The 22091-nt window shown below is 44.6% G+C and overlaps 1 protein-coding gene and 1 long non-coding RNA gene across 4 annotated transcripts in view; one reads left to right on the top strand and one right to left on the bottom strand.

The window, feature by feature from the left end:
* The window catches only part of LOC140702922 (uncharacterized), a 354469-nt gene that overhangs the window by 146396 nt on the left and 185982 nt on the right, over positions 1–22091 (bottom strand). The gene's annotated exons all lie outside the window — the stretch shown is intronic.
* Positions 1317–10600, top strand: LOC144585098 (uncharacterized). The gene is made up of 2 exons (XR_013539590.1): positions 1317–1984; positions 9342–10600. It is a non-coding gene; the product is annotated as an uncharacterized LOC144585098 (long non-coding RNA).

The following is a 22091-nucleotide window of genomic DNA, read 5'->3' as shown; positions in this document are numbered from 1 at the left end:
CTCCAAAAAGGTGAGAGACATTTGGCAACCGTGGAGAAGGAGTGTTTGGCAATAGTCTACGCGATCCAGAAGGCCAAGCCTTACATCTGGGGAAGACATTTTATTCTTTGCACTGACCATTCACCACTGCAATGGTTAAAGACAATGAAAACCCACAATAGTAAACTTATGAGGTGGGCTTTAAACCTGCAAGACTATGACTTTGAAGTGAAGGTGGTCAGAGGGTCAGTGAACTGTGTTGCTGACGCCTTGTCAAGAAGACCTGAAGAATGAAGACGGCGAAAGAAACATGGACTATGTATATATTTTGATGACTAAAGGTTAAATGTACCTGTTTTTTGAACTTGGTTTGTATGAATAAAGGTAAATTGATGTAATGTATATGGTAAATGGTTAAATGCCTAATTGATATGGTTAACTTAGAATGTAAGTATAAGTAAGTATGATATGGTATGTATAATTGTTTTTGTATGTTTTGGATTCAGGTTGTTTTTTTGGGAAAAAGCACCTTAGCTTTCCCCCTACAAAACAACTTATAAAGAGGGGAGGTGTTACATACAGCACTGATGTTACCTGTCTGTCATGGGTTTGGAGGGAAAGTTCCATCCTATGGGGAGTGGAAGGCGGGACATCAGGAGGAGGGGCTGTACTGTATATATAGGTGAAGCCTGTGTGGAGAAGTGGAGACGCTGGGATGTGACGAAGCAGCAGCTGGGAAGAAGAAGCTGGTGTGGGAGTCTGTGTGTCAGACAGGGTACTACTGTGTGTCAGTCAGTACCAACCTGATAGGTTCAGGTGTCTGTTGGTTAGCCAGAACTGATAGGTTCAGGGTCTGTGCTTCAAGTTAAGTGTTCTGTGTGAACCAAACTGTGTGCATGTATGAATGAGACTAAGCCACGTTACTATATCTTATTCACCTGATCGTTTTATTTTTCCCTGTGTGTATTTAAATAAACCTTATTCTTTTATTTGTTGAAAATCCATCCCTGGTCTGTGTGACTTCTTATAGGGAATGGTTGGTGGCAGCTTAGTTAACGTGTGGCAGATCCCAGTAGGTCTGGGTTTGTCACAGATACTTTTCTGGATCAGCAGCTTAACAGAGACTACATGTCTTGCTGTTTGATCCTAGGCTGACGAAATAGCAGAGGAACACGGGCACTAAGGAAAGTGATTCACGTGCCTCGTGCTTGTCACATTAGCATTGCCTGGAGACAAAGTGAAGTGGGTAAAACTCTTAGGAGCTCCCGTATTCTGTTGACAGACACTGTAAGCAGTAAGCTTTTAAAGGAAGCACTGCTTGTTTTTCTTTTGGTTGTTAAGGAAAACCTGGAGTGTGCTCTTTGAAAAAGCAGAGAGAAAGGTTAGTAGATAAGGAAGATGGAGTCAGAAGCAGCACTTTTGCCGCTAATTGCTTTTTTGAGAAGAGGTATTGATTTCAATTGTAAGGAGACCAGGAGAGTTCAAGCAGAAACAGCTGTTCATGGGAGATTAATGAGGGAGCTAGAGAGAGAAGAAAGATTCTGGGAAGACAAATTTTTATCTCATTATGACAGAGAGGAGTCTTTTCCAGAATCAGAGCAAGACTGGGAGCAAACATTTATGGATGATTTTTACTTTGAGGAAGATGAGGAAGAGATGTCACAACTTTCAGGATGTCATTCATTAATGACAGAAGCCTCAGAGAATAGTCAATCATTGGACTTTTAATAAAACAGGGATGTCTGTGAAAGGCGCACAAGACAGTTCCAGAGACATTCCAAATATGCAAGGAATTTCAGCTAAAGTTGATAACTCTTTCACACATGCGCTGAAATACTTTTTTCCTGTACAGCGTGGAGCCAGAGGAAATGGCACTGTGCAAAGAGAACTTTTTCCCATGCTGGACAACATTCCAGATTGTGGAGCTAAACCAAGGAAAGCCGAGTTGGACGCCTGCAGAGAGCAAACACATCTACGCCCGGAAGACCCTTACTCCAGATGACAGGTGTGAAACCGTGAATGTACTAGTTGGGAAGAAATCCTAGCAGAAGATAGAGGGGAGGATTCTTTTCCCCAGGGGCCTAAAAACTCTCAGATGCCCAGGGAACTGCAGAAATTATGTCCAGATGACTGCAGGAGAGCTCAGAACCCAGCAATTAGTGATCCAATAGAGGAACTGAGTACATTACAAACAGTGGCCTCTATGTGGAGTTACTTTCCTACTGAATATTGCCAGTTTAACCATCAACAGAGGGCTGAAGAGAGAGATTTAGCAGAGGAGATGTTGCTGACAGAATTTCCAGGATGCGGAGAATTTTGTCGGAAAGATGTTATTTTGGGGCAAGCTTCAGTTAAACCCATTGTGTCTCAAATCCTGTTAGCATTTCTTAGCGCAAATCGCGGTTTTAGCAGAGTGATTCGCAGTCCAGGCAGTCCAGAAATAACTCACACACAGTCCAGCAGCATTTCCTTCAGCAACGTGTATTTACAGCAGTATTTACAGCATTCTGGCAGCATAACGTGTAGAAGTGATCTTCAAGCAGGAAGATACAACTGACTGTACAACTAACACATATATACATATACAGGACCAATCAGATTATACATTGCATCATCCATGAGTTGCATCTTCCATGAGTTGCATCAGCACTGCTGAGTCATCCTGACTCAGTTTTAACACACCTGATCATTATGGATTCTCATTAATACACTCCATTCTGCTCAGGCCTGTAATTTTCCTTGACAAATCCCTGACCAAAAAGAACTGATTAACATTGACTCAATAAAGTTAAAAGGGATTCCTATAGAAAAAGATCAGCGAAGGGTTAAGCGGATGCTGAATGCTGCAGGAGCTGAAGGAGGTGGGGGACGAGAGGGCAAGCCTGCCGTCTCAAATTCCTTTCAGCAAACGGAATGGGCAGCCTTTAAAAAGGAAGCAGATTCATCCTATTTAACTGTTATGAAGATCCAGATTTAGTAGTCATGATGCATGAGAGAAAATTGCGGATGAAGTATAAGTCGATGAAAGTTTGTTTAAGACAGTGCATTTATCGGAAAGGAAGGAATTGCAGCCAGAGTTGGAAGCTCAGATGCAAAAATTTAAAGAGACTATGCTGCGATTGTTTCAGGATGAGGAGGAAATGGGCAGTGAGACAGGGCTTTCTATGGCCGAACAGCCTTCCACCTTAAAAAACCCTTTGCAGCAGCAGAGTCATGTTTTTCCTAAAGCGGAAGGGTCTGGTGTGATTTCAAAGGGAGTAAAATGATTTGCAGCTCAGAGACTGGACCCAGTAATGTTTTGTTCCAGAAATTGTTCCAGCCATTCAAAAGTTTCATGGCACTAGGCCGAAATTGTCAGCAAAGCATAAAGCTGATTTATTGAAGCAAACGGAGGGGAAGTTTCCTCGTGTTATTGTTCCTGAAAAGTTTGTTTGCATAATGATGTTACTTTGAGTGCAGCTCGAGAAAGGGCAGAACAGCCAGATATTTTGTCTCAACCCATGTGTTTTTATTGGAATAAGGATGGGTTGCTTTGTCGTAAGGTCCAAACACACTCACTGAGGGGTTCAAATCCTTCAGTGCAGATAGTTGCGCCTCAATTTTTTCAGGTTACAGGTTTTAAATCTCATTTGTGGGGGTAAATGTCAGCATTGCAATTTTAAGAAGACCTTGCAAATGGTAAATGAGTATTTTTATTGGCCTAAAATGAGAAGTGACGAGAAGTATGTACAGTCATGTTCAACTTGCAGGGATGTAAGGAGCAGAGAATTTTCTATTGGAGACCATGTTTTTGTAGCAAAACTTTCAGAAGCTGCAGAATCAGAATCCAGTCGGGAAGGCCTAGGCAGAATTTTGCAAAGACTAGGGACGACCAATTATCTTGTCCAGGTGAAAGGTCCTAGTAATAAATCTTTAATTTGTCATGTCAACAGGATGAAATTGTATCTGCCTGCAATAGCCAAAATGGATATGTGTAAAAAAATGGTTTTGGATCAATGAGATCAAGAAATCTTGCCTATTTTTGGAAATATTGAAAATGCTTTGGTTAATGATGATTTTGAGGAAACTCAAGATCCAGAAGGGGATGCACAAGAATGGCTTGAATCTATTGTTGTCTATTAAAGTGAAGTGTTTTCTGATGAACCTGGTAATTGTGAAATAGTGGAACGTGATTAATACTGGTGATCATGGACCTCTTACTTGTGATCCTATGTATGTTGAAGGAACTAATGTCAGACACGTGGAGAGAATGGTTAATGAATTGTTGGCCTCCGGAGTTATTGAGCCTAGCCAGTCAGAATGGAATAATCCTATATGGACAGTACCCAGAGAAAATTCAGATCGTGTTATTTTCGAAGTGGATTTCAGTCAATTGAACCAGATAACTGAACGAGATTGTGTTTCTTTACCCAGTGTAGAGACTATAACAGAGAGGGTGTCTAATTCTGAATGTATGTCTGTACTTAGAGTGGAAGGAGGTCTTTTTCAAGTGGTCATAGATGAGGAGTCAAGGGATAAAACCAGTTTTGTCAGCCACGTTGGGAGATTCCATTTGAAAAATTAGCACGTGGTTTGAAGAACACAACTCTTACTTTTCAGAGAATTGCTAATGAAATATTGAAAGATTTGCCTTTCTCAGTCCCGATTTTGCTTCTCACATGGAATATGTTGAAATTGTATTGTGCAGATTGCAAAACGTTGGTTTAAAGGTACAAGCTGATAGATGCCGATGGCTCAAGGGGAGAATTCCTTATTTGGGTTATTGGATTGGACCAGGATACTGCCAACCCTCAGATATTCGAGTGTTTGCCATAAAGAATTGGCCTGCACCTACTGAGAGAGAACAAGTTTTGGCATTTCTCAGGTTGATTGATCATTTCAAAGAGTTCATTTCTGATTACAGCAAATTGGTTTTGCCAATCAAGAAGCTAGTAAGGAAACAGAAATCTGTTAAAATCAATTGGATACAAGCTTGTGAAAATTATTTTCCTGTTTTGCAAAAACAGCTTACTTTGAACCCTATTCTGAAATTACCTGACATTGACAAATCTTTTGTGATGCAAATTATGGCAACAGGTTTGGGCCTAGGTGCTGTGTTGTTACAGAAAGGTGAAGATGAAATCTTACAAACCAGTTGCTTATGTCCGCAGAGAGCTTAATTCTCAGAAGAAAAATTACTGCAGACATGAGAGAGCAGCCTATGCAATTTTATTGGCAGCCCGTCTTTTTAAACCACACTTACAGAAAGTTGTTTAGCAGACGGACAAATGTGCTTTAACATCGCTGAGCAGACAGAAAATGTATTACCTAAAATTGTTGTTCTGTAGTATTGTGTTGCAAGAGTAGTAGGCATCCTTCAGTCTCGAAAGACTATGGTATCGTGCTCTGTATGGAGGACTTGGAACAGCGTCTAGTGTGGCTGAGGAGGCCAATTCGAGAGTGACAATCCCTTCCACACTGGAGACAAATCCAATCTGACCCCTGTCCAGCTCCCTGGTTTTGCTTCCTTTGTGACTTCCTCTTTGCCTCAGCCTGCTGGACAAGGGTCTCTTCAAATTGGGAGAGGCCGTGATGTACTGCCTGCCTCCAGGCTGAACGATCAGATGTCAGAGTTTCCCATCTGTTGAGGTCTATTCCTAAGGCCCTCCTTCATGGATTGCTGCCTTGTCGTGGCGAAGGGGCTTGAGTCACTCAGAGAAGCTATGGGCTATGCCGTGCAGGGACACCCAAGACGGACAGGACATAGTGGAGAGTTCCGACTAAACGCAATCCACCTGGAGTAGGAAATGGCAAGCCACTCCAGTATCTTTGCCAAGAACGCCCCATGATCAGAAACAAAAGGCTAAAAGATATGACGCTGGAAGATGGGCCCCTCAGGTCAGAGGGCGTCCAACATGCTACTGAGGAAGAGTGGAGGACAAGTACAAGTAGCTCCAGAGCTAATGAAGTGGTTGGGCCAAAGCCGAAAGGACGCTCAGCTGTGGACGTGCCTGGAAGTGAAAGGAAAATCCAATGCTGCAAAGAAGAATACTGCATAGGAACCTGGAATGTAAGATCTAGGAACCTCGGTAAGCTGGAGGTGGTCAAACAGAAGATGGCAAGAATAAACATCGACATCCTGGGCATCAGTGAACTAAAATGGACAGGAATGGGCAAATTCAGCTCAGATGATTATCATATCTACTATTGTGGGCAAGAATCCCGTAGAAGGAATGGAGTAGCCCTCATAGTCAACAAAAGAGTGGGAAAAGCTGTAATGGGATACAATCTCAAAAATGATAGAATGATGTCAATACGAATACAAGGCAGACCATTCAACATCACAATAATCCAAGTTTATGCACCAACCAGCATTGCTGAGGAGACTGAAATTGAACAATTCTATGAAGATTTACAACACCTTCTAGAACTGACACCAAAGAAAGATGTTCTTCTCATTCTAGGGGACTGGAATGCTAAAGTAGGGAGCCAAGAGATAAAAGGAACAACAGGGAAGTTTGGCCTTGGAGTTCAGAATGAAGCAGGACAAAGGCTAATAGAGTTTTGTCAAGAGAATAAGCTGGTCATCACAAACACTCTTTTCCAACAACACAAGAGGCGACTCTATACATGGAAATCACCAGATGGGCAATATCGAAATCAGATTGATTATATTCTCTGCAGCCAAAGATGGAGAAGCTCTATACAGTCATCAAAAACAAGACCTGGAGCTGACTGCGGTTCTGATCATCAGCTTCTCATAACAAAATTCAAGCTTAGACTGAAGAGATTAGGAAAAACCACTGGGCCACTCAGGTATAATCTAAACCAAATCCCTTATGAATACACAGTGGAAGTAAAGAACAGATTTAAGGAACTAGATTTGGTGGACAGAGTGCCTGAAGAACTTTGGATAGAGGCTCGTAACATTGTCCAGGAGGCAGCAACGAAAACCATCCCAAAGAAGAGGAAATGCAAGAAAGCAAAGTGGCTGTCCAACGAGGCCTTAGAAATAGCAGAGAGGAGAAGGGAAGCAAAATGCAAGGGAGATAGGGAAAGTTACAGAAACTTGAATGCAGACTTCCAAAGAATAGCAAGGAGAGACAAGAGGGCCTTCTTAAATGAACAATGCAAAGAAATAGAGGAAGATAACAGAAAAGGAAAGACCAGAGATCTGTTCAGGAAAATTGGACATATTAGAGGAACATTTTGCGCAAAGATGAACATGATAAAAGACAAAAATGGGAAGGACCTAACAGAAGCAGAAGACGTCAAGATGAGGTGGCAAGAATACACAGAGGAATTATATCAGAAAGATTTGGATATCCCAGACAACCCAGACAATGTAGTTGCTGACCTTGAGCCAGACATCCTGGAGAGCGAATTCAAGTGGGCCTTAGAAAGCCTGGCTAACAACAAGGCCAGTGGAGGTGATGGCATTCCAGTTGAACTATTTAAAATCTTGAAAGATGATGCTGTTAAGGTGCTACATTCAATATGCCAGCAAGTTTGGAAAACTCAACAGTGGCCAGAGGATTGGAAAAGATCAGTCTACATCCCAGTCCCAAAGAAAGGCAGTGCCAAAGAATGCTCCAACTACCGTACAATTGCACTCATTTCGCACGCTAGCAAGGTTATGCTCAAAATCCTCCAAGGTAGGCTTCAGCAGTATGTGGACCGAGAACTCCCAGAAGTACAAGCTGGATTCCGAAGAGGCAGAGGAACTCGAGACCAAATTGCTAACTTGCGCTGGATTATGGAGAAAGCCAGAGAGTTCCAGAAAAATATCTACTTCTGCTTCATTGACTATGCGAAAGCCTTTGTGTGGACCACAGCAAACTATGGCAAGTTCTTAAAGAAATGGGAGTGCCTGACCACTTTATCTGTCTCCTGAGAAACCTATATGTGGGACAGGAAGCAACAGTTAGAACTGGTCATGGAACAACTGAGTGGTTCAAAATTGGGAAAGGAGTACGGCAAGGCTGTATATTGTCCCCCTGCTTATTTAACTTATATGCAGAATACATCATGCGGAAGGATGTACTGGAGGAATCCCAAGCTGGAATTAAGATTGCAGGAAGAAATATCAACAACCTCCAATATGCAGATGATACCACTCTGATGGCAGAAAGTGAGGAGGAATTAAAGAACCTTGTAATGAGAGTGAAAGAGGAGAGTGCAAAAAACGGTCTGAAACTCAACATCAAAAAAACTAAGATCATGGCCACTGGTCCCATCACCTCCTGGGAAATAGAAGGGGAAGATATGGAGGCAGTGTCAAATTTTATCTTCCTGGGCTCCATGATCACTGCAGATGGAGACAGCAGCCCTGAAATTAAAAGGCGCCTTCTTCTTGGGAGGAAAGCGATGACAAATCTTGACAGCATCTTGAAAAGCAGAGACATCACCTTGCCAACAAAAGTCCGAATAGTCAAAGCTATGGTTTTTCCTGTCGTGATGTATGGAAGTGAGAGCTGGACCATAAAGAAAGCTGACCGCCGAAGAATTGATGCCTTTGAATTGTGGTGCTGGAGGAGGCTCTTGAGAATCCCCTGGACTGCAAGGAGAACAAACCTATCAGTTCTAAAGGAAATCAACCCTGAATGCTCACTTGAAGGCACTTACCTTTAAATTCTGGCTCCGTCTTTTCTTTAAATCAAACCCAGACTCTCTCCTTGTGCACCTACTTAAAGATCATTACCAATCTAAGTGGTTTTCACTTTGTGAAACCAAACTTGAATCGATTGGTATATCTCTAAGCTCCATCTCTAACAGTAACTTCGAACAGGCGCTTTCTATTATTAAGGAGAAACTATGGGAGTCTGAGTATATTTATCTAGTTTCCAGTATTAACCAAACATGCTCCCCAATTTACTTCGGTATCTTCCCCACCTTTGGCTCCGGACATTTTTATATACAGTCCCTGCTGAACCCTCTAACCAGGAGGGCTTTTATGTTAGCGCGGATGAATATCTTCCCTTCCGAAGTTCTCAAGGGACGATATGCCAGAATACCCTTTGAAGAAAGAACTTGTAACCTCTGTGGATTAGAACCCAATTCAGTTACGCATATTCTATGTCATTGTCCAGAGCTAAGAGATCTCCGAGACCGTACTCTAGGGCCAATCATTTCAGGCTTTCCGGGTCCCCCCCAGTTTCTGACAGGTTTTCTTCTTCATGATTTCTCTCAAGAAACAACGACTCTAGTAGCTGAGTTCCTTGCACAGGTTCTCACTTCCCAGTCCTCAAAAAACTAACTTGACTCCCCTAAGCACCTCTGCCGGCTTATTTTCCCCCCTCCTTACTATTTTAATTATTTACTTAACTGTATGTTTTAACTGTTCTTGTCTTTATGCCAATAAAGGTTGTTGTTGTTTTTGACAGATCCTGAAGCTGAGGCTCCAGTACTTTGGCCATCTCATGAGAAGAAAAGAGTCCTTGGAAAAAAACCTTGATGTTAGGAAGGTGTGATGGCAAGAGGAGAAGGGGACGACCGAGGATGAGATGGCCGGACAGTGTCTGCGAAGCAACCAACATGAACCTGACACAACTCCGGGAGGCAGTAGAAGACAGGAGGGCCTGGCGTGCTCTGGTCCATGGGGTCACGAAGAGTCGGACACGACTAAACGACTAAACACACACACACATTCCTAAGGCCTTCAGATCCCGCTTGCAGATATCCTTGTATCGCAGCTGTGGTCTCCCTCTGGGGCGATTTCCCTGCACTAATTCTCCATATAGGAGATCCTTTGGAATCCGACCATCATCCATTCTCACAACGTGCCCAAGCCAGCGTAGACGTCGCTGTTTCAGTAATGTATCCATGCTGAAAATTCCAGCTCGTTCTAGGACTACTCTATTTGGAACTCTGTCCTGCCAGGTGATGCCAAAAATCCATCGTAGGCAACGCATATGGAAGGTGTTCAGCTTCCTCTCCTGCCGGGCACAAAGGGTCCAGGACTCGCTGCAGTATAGGAGTGTGCTCAGGACACAGGCTCTATAAACCTGGATCTTGGTATGTGTTGTCAGTTTCTTATTGAGCCATACTCTCTTTGTGAGTCTAGAGAACATGGTGGCTGTGATGAAATGTATTTTTCTAATTAGAGATGGGTTATGTAGTCATGTCTTAACCATAGAGGAATCCATTTTGAGTCTGACACAGGCTAAGTTCTGGAAAATTACTAGTAGTTATTTTCAGCTTTTCTTATCGCCGCAGCTGGAGAGGAAAACACGGCAGAGTCAAAATATCTCTAACCTGAATGATAAACAATTCTTTGGTGTTGGTGGGAAAGTAGGGCGTACCCTATGCTAATTCTTGCCTTCGTGATTGGTTGAGTATGTCAGGAGGGGGCAGGTTGGAGAAATTTACAAGAGGTTGGAAAAAGTAACTTGAGAGAGAGAAGAGAGTTTTGGGATTCTGAAAACATGGCGTCGCATTTCTTTGATCCAAGCGAAGGAACCTAATTCAACAATATGGACTGCGTAAGAATATCGTTTGCTTACCTTAGTTTAGAGTTTAGTTTTTGTTTTGTTTACTAGTTAACTTTTATAGAAGGTGCTGAACCATTATGCTGTTGCTTAGAAATGAAACTGTAGAGAAATGTTTTCTTTGTTCACTTAAATAAACTTATGTTGTTTAATAATTGGCCTTTCTAGTCCTTTGAACAGAACAGTTTCCCTATAGATAATTAATTTGGCTTACGTTACCAAAATTGAGTCATTAAACAGTAAAGATACGGTATTAAGTGGTTCCTTTTTAATAAAATCGAAACAGACTTTAAATGCAGGCTGCCAAGAGTTCATGTCCCAGGAACTGTGTTGACTCAAGCAGTTTAATTTCGAATGGGAGTGAATGGGGCCTGGATTTTCCTGTTTCGTGGTTTTTGATCTCATTTATGGGACCAATAACTCACATGGTGGCAGCGGTGGGATGATCCACGGGCCTGATTTGCAACCTGATTTCAGTAGTGTTACACCCGGGCTTTCTCTTTACACACAGTTTGCTTTGGATTTATCCAGATGCTGTGGTAAATTGAAGCTGAGGGTCAGGCACGGACTGCTTTCAGTTTGAAACAAAGCAGCAACACAGCGTGGGTTGTCCTGCTAACTGGTTAAATATTTTTTTTTCTCTGCTCTATTTCTTTTCAACTGAAACCCTGGCTGAAAAGGGTCAGTTGTGGGGGCGGATTCTGTTAAAGGACTAGGTGTAAATTTCTAAAGTAAGCTTTTTCGTTGCTAGGCACAGCTAAGGCACGGCACCTTATCAGGGCTGTCAGGGCAGTTTTATGGCTGGCGGTAATTGATTGCCGAAACAGTGGGAGGTTTACAGCTTAGCGGCTGCAAGCAGTCAGCATGGCTCAGCATGTTACTGAGAGGAGAACTGGCCGGAGGAAAACATCCAGCGAATTGAGGTTGTTGATGGAGGAATCGGAGGGGGAACAATCAATTGTGGAAGATTCGGTTGAAGAAGACCAATTGGATTTACAAATGGCTGGGTACCCCCAGGAGTTTGACCCACTGCCTATTCCAAGCCGGAGAAATTCCAGAGGGCGAGCGGAGGAGCAACATCCCCGACCTACAGAGGAAGCCGTTGGTGAGAATCCGTCTGGTGCGGGGGGGCGAAATCCACCCACACCGATGCCAGCGTCTGAGGAACTGACCCAGCTGGTTGCAGATCTAGTGAGATCCCAAAAGGAGTTTGTTAACACTTTGAATCAGGCTGAGAAAGTGAAGAATAAGTGCAGAGAGCAAAAAGTGCAAGAGCTGCAGGAAAAGAGAAAGGCTAAACAGGCAATTAAAGACTCTATAGCCAGTGTGGATAGGGGAAGTCTACCTAGATACCAGGAGGGCGATTGTGTGTTGAGCTTCCTTAAGAATTTCGAGCAATCTTGCCAAGATTTGGAGATACCTAGAGATTGGTTTCCCAAACTCCTTCGTCCCCAAATTTGCGGTCAACTAGCCACAATAGTAGCCAAAGTGGCTGAGGAAGATTATGATTGGTCTGAATTAGTTTGGGTTATTAAACAGCGATATGGTTATACAAAAGAGCTATTGAGGCAGAATTTTAGGAAAATCAAAAAACTGCCTAATGAGAGTTATGCAGCTTTAGCTGACAGGCTGGAATTTTTAGGAGACCAATGGCTGGACTCTTTGAAAATCAGATCTGTAGCAGATATGAGAAAGGCATTATTCATGGAGCAATTTATGAACTTGGTCCCTTTAGAGTTGAGGAGTTCTTTACTAGAGAAAGAATTTAAAGACCTCCAATCCCTTGCGCTGAGGACTGACGAATTGTTATCATTTAGAAAGCCTGAACCAGTGCCTAGAGCCAGAGCAGAGGCGCCTAGAGCCGAGGCACCTAAAAGACAAAGCCAGCCTGACTTTAAAAAGCCTTACCATCAAGAGTATAGGCAGACTTCAACTGATCAGCGCAGGAGTTTAGCTCCAAATCAAAGCAGACCCACTTTTGCTTGTTTTAAATGCGGTGGCCCTCATCTACAAAAGGACTGTGGACTATCTCAAGGACACCCTAGTCAAGCTAGGAAGTCAGATGTTAGGACACCGGTACCAGCGCCACGCAAATCCAAGGGAGGCACACCCAAAGTATCTCTGGTAAGCCCTAACACCCCAGAGAGTCAACAAGTACCAACTCAAGGCCAGACTGTCATGGGCACAGTGCCTAGACAGAATCAACCCAGTGGGAGTACTACCGCTTCACTAGCCAGTGATAGACAGGCAGCGGTAAATTACTACGTGCCTCAAATATTAGATGTTCGTGGAGGAGAACAAGCAGGAGCTATAAGACAGTCTCCACAGGGGAAAAAGTATACCCTAATGGACCCGGATTGCGTAATCCCTGAGTCTCAGAAAGAATGGGCTAAGAGGACTTATTCTGAGGAGGTGATTTTGTATACTGATAAGGAACAGGTGGTTCTAAATGCTTACAGTGATTCTGGTGCTGAACTTTCTTCCATATCCTGAAAATTTTTGCACCCAGAACTGATTTTGGACAATTTAAGATTACCCATTAGGACCTATGGTTCAGGAGAGGCGGGAGAACAACATATTCCTCTCGCGTTTGTGGAATTATCGTTCAAAAATTGGCGTGGTACTAAACTTTGCCTCACTCATGAGGGGAAACCTGACTTCTTGCTGGGAAATGACCTCACCTATTTGAATTTTAAGCAGAGTCAGGAAGGTCCTGCTGTTAAAGTGGTTACCCGTTCCCAAACCCAAAAAGCAGAGACTGGGAGTGTTTCTGATGAAGCTGTCCCTACTACAAACTTAGACCAGCAGCAACATCTAGTGGCAGAACAAGATAATGCAGCTAACACAGAAGTGGAAATAGAGGAATCAGTGCCTATGGGGTCAGCTGAGTTTAAAGTGAAGCAAATGACTGATCCCTCACTAGCTTCCTTGAGAGCACAAGCAGATGACTATGCTCAAAACCCAATAACACAGCAAGTTAACTTTGTGTGGGGCCAGAATGGACTTTTGTATAGAGAATATCATCCCAAATCACACTTGAACATGCAACCCACACAACAGCTAGTAGTACCACAGGAATACAGACTGAGGATTCTTGAATTAGCTCATGACAATCCATCTAGTGGTCACCAAGGTGTGCAAAAAACTTTAAAAAGAATTTCTCAGCATTTTTATTGGCCTGGTATTAACAAAAATGTGAAGGACTATGTCAGTTCATGTGACTATTGCCAAAGAACAGGTTATCAGACCGATAAGACGAAGTCTGAAATGCTCTTAATGGAAATACCTGATCAAGTTTTCCAATGTTTGCAAATGGATGTCATGGGACCTTTTGTTCCAACTAAGTCTAAGAAGAAATACATCATCTCTTTCATCTGCCAAGCTAGTCGTTGGATCGAGGCCTATGCGTTGAGTAATCTAAGAGCTTCCACCATCGCACGCATCATCATAGACTTGTGCTCACGTATTGGAGTACCATCTCAGATAATTTGTGATCAGGCGGGGGCGTTTCGTAGCTCCTTAATGGACAAAATTTGTGAACTTAGTGGAATAGAAATAAAATTTAGCTCCGCCTATCATCCTGAAAGTCATGGGTTAATTGAGAGAGGTCAACAAACCTTACTGAGGATGATCAAAACCATGGTACAGGTGTATGGTAACATTTGGGACGATCTGTTACCATTTGCTTTATTTGCTTATCGAAGTTCTGCTCACACTTCTCTTGGTGGTTTCTCTCCAAGTGAAGTGGTATTTGGGAGGAATCTACAAGGACCTTTGGATTTCCTGAAATCTGATTGGGAAGGTGTGGTGAAAAGCAGCACAGTTCCAGTTGCTGATTTTGTCAGAAATCTGCAAGAAAAACTGTTAGCTGTGCAAGAATTGGCTAAAGACAATTTGCTAAATGCTCAATCAACCCAGAAACTCTACCATGACAGACATTCCAGACACAGGGAATTTGATGTGGGAGATTTGGTTCTTGTTTTAAACCCCCTCAGACCTTCTAAATTAGAGGTTGGCTGGGAAGGTCCAGGGGAAGTGGTACAGAAACTGGGGAATAACAATTATTTAGTAAAAATGTTGAATTCTGAGAAAAAGCCTGTAAGTTACCATGTCAATAGGTTGAAATTGTATAAAGACAGAACTGCAATGGTTTTGCAATATAAGGTTGCTTGTTATCAGTCTGAATATGAGCCTGTAGATATGCTAGCTGAATTAGAAGATGCTGGTAATTGGTCTGACAACCTTGTTTTGACAGGTACCTCACTTCAGAAGGGAAAGCTGTACCAAATCCTAGAAAAATATCAAGATGTTTTTTCAGATAAGCCAGGTTACACAAATTTGGTCAGTCATGAAATTATCACTACCGATAGTCAGCCAATTCGATCTAGTCCATACAGAGCAGTTGGTGATCATGCTCTACGGATTGAACAAGAGATACAAAAGATGTTATCTCTGGATGTAATTGAGGAGTCATCATCCCCATACTCATCTCCAGTGGTTCTGGTTTCAAAAAAAGATTCTACTGGCAAGATTCTTGATGAGATAAGGTTCTGTGTGGATTACAGAAAGTTAAACAGTGTTACTGTTTCAGATCCTTATCCATTGCCTAGAATGGATCATTTAATTGAAAAATTGGCCAAGGCAAATTTTATCAGCATAATTGACTTAAAGAATGCTTACTGGCAGCTGGATTTAGCCGAAAATTCACGAGATAAGACCGCTTTTATCACTCATGTAGGCACTTTTAGATTCAAAAGGCTACCATTTGGATTGAAAAACGCAGGGGCATCATTTCAGAGAATGATAGATAAAGTTTTAAAAGGTCTACCGTTTGCTAGTGCTTATCTTGATGATGTTGCTATTTTCAGTTCTGATTTTGACTCTCATATGTCTCATGTTGAAACTGTGTTGTCTAGAATTCATCAAGCTGGTCTTACTGTCAAAGCTAGTAAATGTCAATGGATGAAAGGGAAAGACATATTTGGGTCATTTGGTTGGTCAAGGTGAAATTCATACTCTGCAAGCCAAAGTTCAAGCTATCAATGATTGGCCTATTCCAAAAACCAAGAAACAAGTGCGTTCATTTTTAGGTGTAGTTGGCTATTACAGGAAATTCATCCCTGATTTCAGTGAATTGGCTACACCTCTGACAGAGCTAACTAAGAAGAGACAGCCTGTCAAAGTTAATTGGACCCCCGAGTGCCAAGGGGCTTTTGAGGCCTTAAAAGCGAAGATTATTCATGCCCCTATACTGAAATCACCTGATTTTGATAAGCCTTTCATTTTGCAAACCGATGCTTCAGAATTTGGATTAGGAGCTATTTTGTTACAGCAAGGGGAGGATGGGAATCTATATCCTATCTCATACTTCTCTAGAAAGCTCTTGGAAAGAGAGAGACATTATGCAATCCTTGAAAAAGAGGCTCTTTCTATATATTGGTCTCTTAATCTTTTAAGACCTTATCTATGGGGGCGTAAATTTACACTCCAAACTGATCACAGAGCCTTAGTTTGGTTACAAAAGATGAAGTCTCAGAACCAAAAATTGTTAAGATGGAGTTTAGCATTACAGGATTTTGATTTTGAAGTTCAACATATACCTGGAAAGCTAAATGTGGTGGCAGATGGACTTTCCAGGATGTACTGTGAAGATCCAGATGTTCCTGACCGCTAAAGAAGATGGAAGACGGTTGGAGTAGTTACTGTGGCTAATGAGCTAACATGCTTGTTTCCTTTTTGTATATCTGAATGGTGTGCCAAAAGATGGTATTGCTGTTATTGTTTGTTATAATCCATATATAATCATTTACTTTTAGTTGTTTTATCAATTTACTTCAAATTAGCTCAGAATAACTGTTCTGAATTTAGAAGAAATTTAGCGGGGGTGTGTGATGAAATGTATTTTTCTAATTAGAGATGGGTTATGTAGTCATGTCTTAACCATAGAGGAATCCATTTTGAGTCTGACACAGGCTAAGTTCTGGAAAATTACTAGTAGTTATTTTCAGCTTTTCTTATCGCCGCAGCTGGAGAGGAAAACACGGCAGAGTCAAAATATCTCTAACCTGAATGATAAACAATTCTTTGGTGTTGGTGGGAAAGTAGGGCGTACCCTATGCTAATTCTTGCCTTCGTGATTGGTTGAGTATGTCAGGAGGGGGCAGGTTGGAGAAATTTACAAGAGGTTGGAAAAAGTAACTTGAGAGAGAGAAGAGAGTTTTGGGATTCTGAAAACATGGCGTCGCATTTCTTTGATCCAAGCGAAGGAACCTAATTCAACAATATGGACTGCGTAAGAATATCGTTTGCTTACCTTAGTTTAGAGTTTAGTTTTTGTTTTGTTTACTAGTTAACTTTTATAGAAGGTGCTGAACCATTATGCTGTTGCTTAGAAATGAAACTGTAGAGAAATGTTTTCTTTGTTCACTTAAATAAACTTATGTTGTTTAATAATTGGCCTTTCTAGTCCTTTGAACAGAACAGTTTCCCTATAGATAATTAATTTGGCTTACGTTACCAAAATTGAGTCATTAAACAGTAAAGATACGGTATTAAGTGGTTCCTTTTTAATAAAATCGAAACAGACTTTAAATGCAGGCTGCCAAGAGTTCATGTCCCAGGAACTGTGTTGACTCAAGCAGTTTAATTTCGAATGGGAGTGAATGGGGCCTGGATTTTCCTGTTTCGTGGTTTTTGATCTCATTTATGGGACCAATAACTCACAGTGGCTGCTTTCCCAATGCGTTTATCCAGCTCGACATCTAGAGAGAGGGTGTCAGAGATGGTTGAGCCAAGGTACACAAAGTCATGAACAACCTCCAATTCTTGTGTGGAGATGGTAATAGAGGGAGGTGAGTCCACACCCTGGCCCATGACTTGTGTTTTCTTCAGGCTGATTGTTAGTCCAAAGTCTTGGCAGGCCTTGCTGAAACGGTTCATGAGTTGTTGGAGGTCTTCAGCAGAGTGGGCAACAATGGCTGCATCGTCTGCAAAGAGGAAGTCCCTCATGCATTTCAGTTGGACTTTGGTCTTCGCTCTCAATCTAGAGAGATTAAAGAGCTTTCCATCTGATCTAGTCCGGAGATAGACACCTTCTGTTGCAGTTCCAAAGGCATGCCTCAGCATGACAGCAAAAAAGATCCCCAAAAGTGTTGGTGCGAGGACACAGCCCTGTTTCACTCCGCTTCGGATGTCAAAGGGATCTGATGTTGAGCCGTCAAAAACTACAGTACCTTTCATTCCATCGTGGAAGGACCTGATGATGTTAAGGAGACGAGGAGGACATCCAATCTTGGGAAGTATTTTGAAAAGGCCATCCCTGCTAACCAAGTCAAATGATTTTGTAAGGTCTATGAAGGCCACTAAGAGTGGCTGTTGTTGTTGTTGGTTGCAAGAGTATAATTTTATTATTCAACACATGCCTGGCAGAAAGGCAATGGTTTATTTATTTATTTATTTGATTTGTACCCCGCCTATCTGGATTACCAGACCACTCTAGGAGGCTTCCAGTATAAAATAAAAATAAAATACAATTAAAATACAAAAATGTGCATGGACATGGAATAACAATTACAATCACAGTAAAATAAGGAAAATAGTATAAGAAAATTTGAAAAAGAATTCAGGAATTGGCTGGAGGGAAGGCCTGAATGTATAGCCATGTTTTAATTGGGTTTTAAAAACACCCAGCGTAGGGGCCGCACGAATCTCCAGAGGCAAGCGCCAAGCCACCGATTCCCAACTCGGACAGCCTCCCCAGGTGGATACCGTGGTCGACGGTATCAAAGGCCACCGAGATGTCGAGGAGAACCAACAGAGACATTTTGCCCCTGTCGGCCTCCTTTAACAGGTCATCGTACACAGAGACCAATGCCGTCTCTGTACCGTGGTGCGGCCTGAAGCCCAACTGGAACGGATCCAGGGGATCTGTTTCATCCAGGAGCGCTTGAAGCTGGTCGGCCACCACCCTCTCCACCACTTTGCTCATGAAAGAAACATTGGCGTCGGGCCTATAATTGCCAATTTCGTCCACCGCCATATTTTCTTTCTTATGGGCCTAATGAGTGTCTCCTTGAGGGCAGAGGGAAACCTGCCCTCAAGGAAAGATCCATTTATTATTGCAGTGGCCCATTCTGTTGTTATCGGCCTGGCTGCTTTGATTAGCCAGGCCGGGCAAGGGTCCAAGGAGAAGGTGATGGCTCGACAGTGGTCAAGCACCTTGGGCACAGAATCAGGCGTGACAAGCTGAAAGGAGTCAAAGGTTACCAGGCAAGACAGAGCACTGGATATCTCTGCTCGACTCACTGTGTTCAAAAAAGGAGAGAGGTCCCGGCAGATGGCCTCCGGTTTAGATTTTAAAAAGGCTGCAAACTGGTCAGGTGAAAAACTAGGGGGAGGGTTATCATCCAGACCAGTTCCGGATGGGTCGTGCACTATACGGAACAACTCCGCCTGCTGATTTGATGCTTCGCTTATCTGGTTAGTGAAGAATGATCGACATGCAGCCTTTACCTTAGTCAGGTAAAGGTTAGTTGAGACCCTGACAGCTATCCAATTAAAGTCCGTCGGGTTCTTCCTCCACCTATGCTCTAACCTTCTCCTGTATCGCTTCATCGCTTGAAGCTCCTGGTTGAACCAGGGTGCTGGGCGAGTTCTGCTACGGAGACGGCGTTTCGGCGCGATTGTGTCTATGGCCCTGGTGGCAGCAATGGACCAGCTGTCAACCAGAGCCTCGACAGAGGTGCTAGCCAGGTCAGCCGTAACACCTCTCATGGCATCCTGGAATGTGGCAGGATCCAGTAGCCTTTGGGGGCAGACCATAGGAATAGGTCCCTGCTCCCTGAGAGGAGGGAGTGCCACTGAGAGGTTACATTTTATTAGCTGGTGATTTGACCATGACAAGGGGACCGAGACGAGGTCAGTCACCATCAGATCATGCTCATTCCAATTAGTGGTAAAGACCAGGTGTAATGTATGGCCACCCACGTGGGTGGGGCTGATGACATGTTGGGACATGTTCAAGGAAGCCATGGTTTCCAAGAACTCAAGAGCTGGCCCAGTGGTCTCTGCCCCCATGTGCACGTTGAAGTCACCCAAAGCCTCAGGGACCTCAACAATGCCGCAGAGACAAAGTTGGCCAGCTCTGGTAGGGAAGTGGATAGATCGCGGGAAGCGCGGTAACCCAGCAAAATCCCAATACCATCCCTAGCCCCAATCAACATGTGGAGTGCCTCTAGTCCTGGCTTTACCACCAAGGAGCACCTAGTAACCTCTAAGATGGATTTGTAAACAACGGCTACTCCCCCCCCCCGGCCCTCCAGTCTACCCTGGCGCTGGACAGCATAACCGGGTGGGCAGATGAGAGCCAGGAGAGGGCCACCCTCCCCACTAATCCATACACACACACTTTTCCTAGTGTAGGAAATGGGCAGCCCCTCTCCCCAGGGGCTCTCCTGCCCCCATTGCTATGGGGGGGATGGAGGGTCAGGATTCAGGTCAGGGCCTGGTTCCTGTGCCCAGAACCTCCCTCCTTTCCAAAGGCATTAGCAGCCGCCTTCGCTGCCAGATGGGAGGCATACAAATGAAGTATCATCATCATCATCATCATCATCATCATCATCATCATCATCATCATCATCATCATCATCATCATCATCATCATCATTCCCAGCTATCTTCCAACCTACCCACTTCTGCTCTTCCCTCCGACTTTACTCACAACCCTGGCAGGAGCTGGAAGGGACGAAGGTGGTGGGGTCTTGCGGCTGGCTCCCCCCCCCCACCTATCGTGTTGCCTGGGTTGGTCTGGAATGGATGCTTCAGAGCCATTGGCTTTACAAAAGACCTGCCTCCCACCTACAAAGACTAAAATGATCCCTGTGAGGAGGGAGTCTTTCTGGGTTGCATTTCTCTTTTTATTTTCTCCAGCCCTCCATATAGGAGGGACGAGTCTTCTTCTGTCTCTTCTCAAAGCCCCCTCCGTCTGTCTGTCAAGCGGAGCCCCCAAAATCAGAGGCTGCCAGAGAGGTGGTTCGTCTTCGAAAACGAGGAGCCGGCCTTTAGGAAACGGGCTGGCCCTGAAGGGGGCCTTTGGGACCCGGCCCCCAGAATGGGCTCTTCCTGGCAGCCAGGAGAAAACTTTCCAGCAGATATCCTCTTTCTTGGGGGGACCAGAGGAACTGGCCGGCAGGATCTACCCCTCCAGTGCTGACCCAGGGGGAGGGGGAAAGGGGGCAGAGGCCACCTGGCTGGAGAGCAGACTAAGGGGCCTGGATCTAGACTCCCTTGCTCCCAGCTGACCCCCTATCTTCTTCCCCCTCCAAGCCCCATTTCTCTGGGGCCCCTCCTATGCCCCCAACCCCTACACATGAACTTCGCCTGAGGATCCAGAGGGAGATGGGTGATGGCCTGGGGGGGAGAGGAGAGAGCAGTGTCCCTAGAACAGGGGTCAGGGAACTTTCTTACCTTTTACCCCCTAAAAATGTATATACGCCGACATTACCCCCTTGATTGGGAAGGAAGGATTTCGGTCACGTGTGTCTCAATCACACACAGCCAGTTGAGTGCCGCTGCTGCAGCCTCGCCACCTGGGCCACTGCCGCAGCCTCCTCCACCGCCTGGTGGGGCCACGCTCAGTCTTTGGCCACACGGGGGCGGCTCTCTCCCCTGGCAGGCAGCTCCTGGGTGACCATCAAAGAGCAGCAGGTGGCTTGCTTGCCAGGGGTGCCCGATGCCACCTCCCACTCCATCACCAGCTCCAGCGGCTGCATTGGGGCTCAGCATCAGAGCTCCTGCAAGCCTTGCTGTCAACGCGCCGCGACAGCTGCCGCACAGAAGCCAAGAGGCTCCACCAGGCCCACATGGCCAACATGGAGGTGCCACCGAAGGAAGCCATGCGGCTGGGCGAGTGCCGCTGCTGCCCGACGGGCTCCTCCAGGAACGGGGACTGGGTGTGAGGCGGCAGCATTCCAGCTCTGGGAGGCTGAGGCTGGCCCGGGCCGCTGTCGTGATCACACCCACACCCCTCTGCCGCAATCCACCTCTCCCGGCACTGGAAGGAGAGGCCCCTCTTGGCCAGGATGCTCTGACCACTCACCCTCTGCCATGGGCAGCCCCGTCACCACTGCCTCGGCTGCCATATGCCACCGACTGGGGCCCATCACTGGCCGCCATCCGTCACAGCTCAGTTGCAGTGGGGCCAGAGAAGGGGGCAGGAAGGGGGCAATTGGGCAGCTGGGGACACCCCCTCCGGGTAGAAGAGGAGGAGGAGGAGGGAATGGGGTTACGGTTGTGTCCTCATTACCCCCAGGATTTTCATTTTTACCCCATTTGGAGTAATTTACCCCTGTTCCCTAACCACTGCCCTAGAAAGATATTCCGCCAAAGGGGAGAAATATACCCCCCCACTCCTTAAGGGAGTGAGGGGACCTCTCTATTTCTCATCTCATCCTGGGGGTGAGGGGGATCTTTAGTGGGGCTTGTGCATGTGAAGCGTGATGGGAAGTCAGGGAGGGGCCGAGATCTTTATACTCCAAAGGGGCAGGAGGGATGCCCCCAAGCAAGGCACCTGGGCCCCCTTTGTGTGTGTGTGTGTTTGTGTTTTTTTCTTGGTGAGTCCACTCAGGCTCGCCTCTTTCTCCCACATTG

This window comes from Pogona vitticeps, chromosome Z (assembly GCF_051106095.1).
Source record: "Pogona vitticeps strain Pit_001003342236 chromosome Z, PviZW2.1, whole genome shotgun sequence".
NCBI classification, from domain to species: Eukaryota; Metazoa; Chordata; class Lepidosauria; order Squamata; family Agamidae; genus Pogona; species Pogona vitticeps.
Note: the sequence above shows the minus strand (reverse complement) of the source record. Positions and strands in the feature narration are given on the sequence as shown.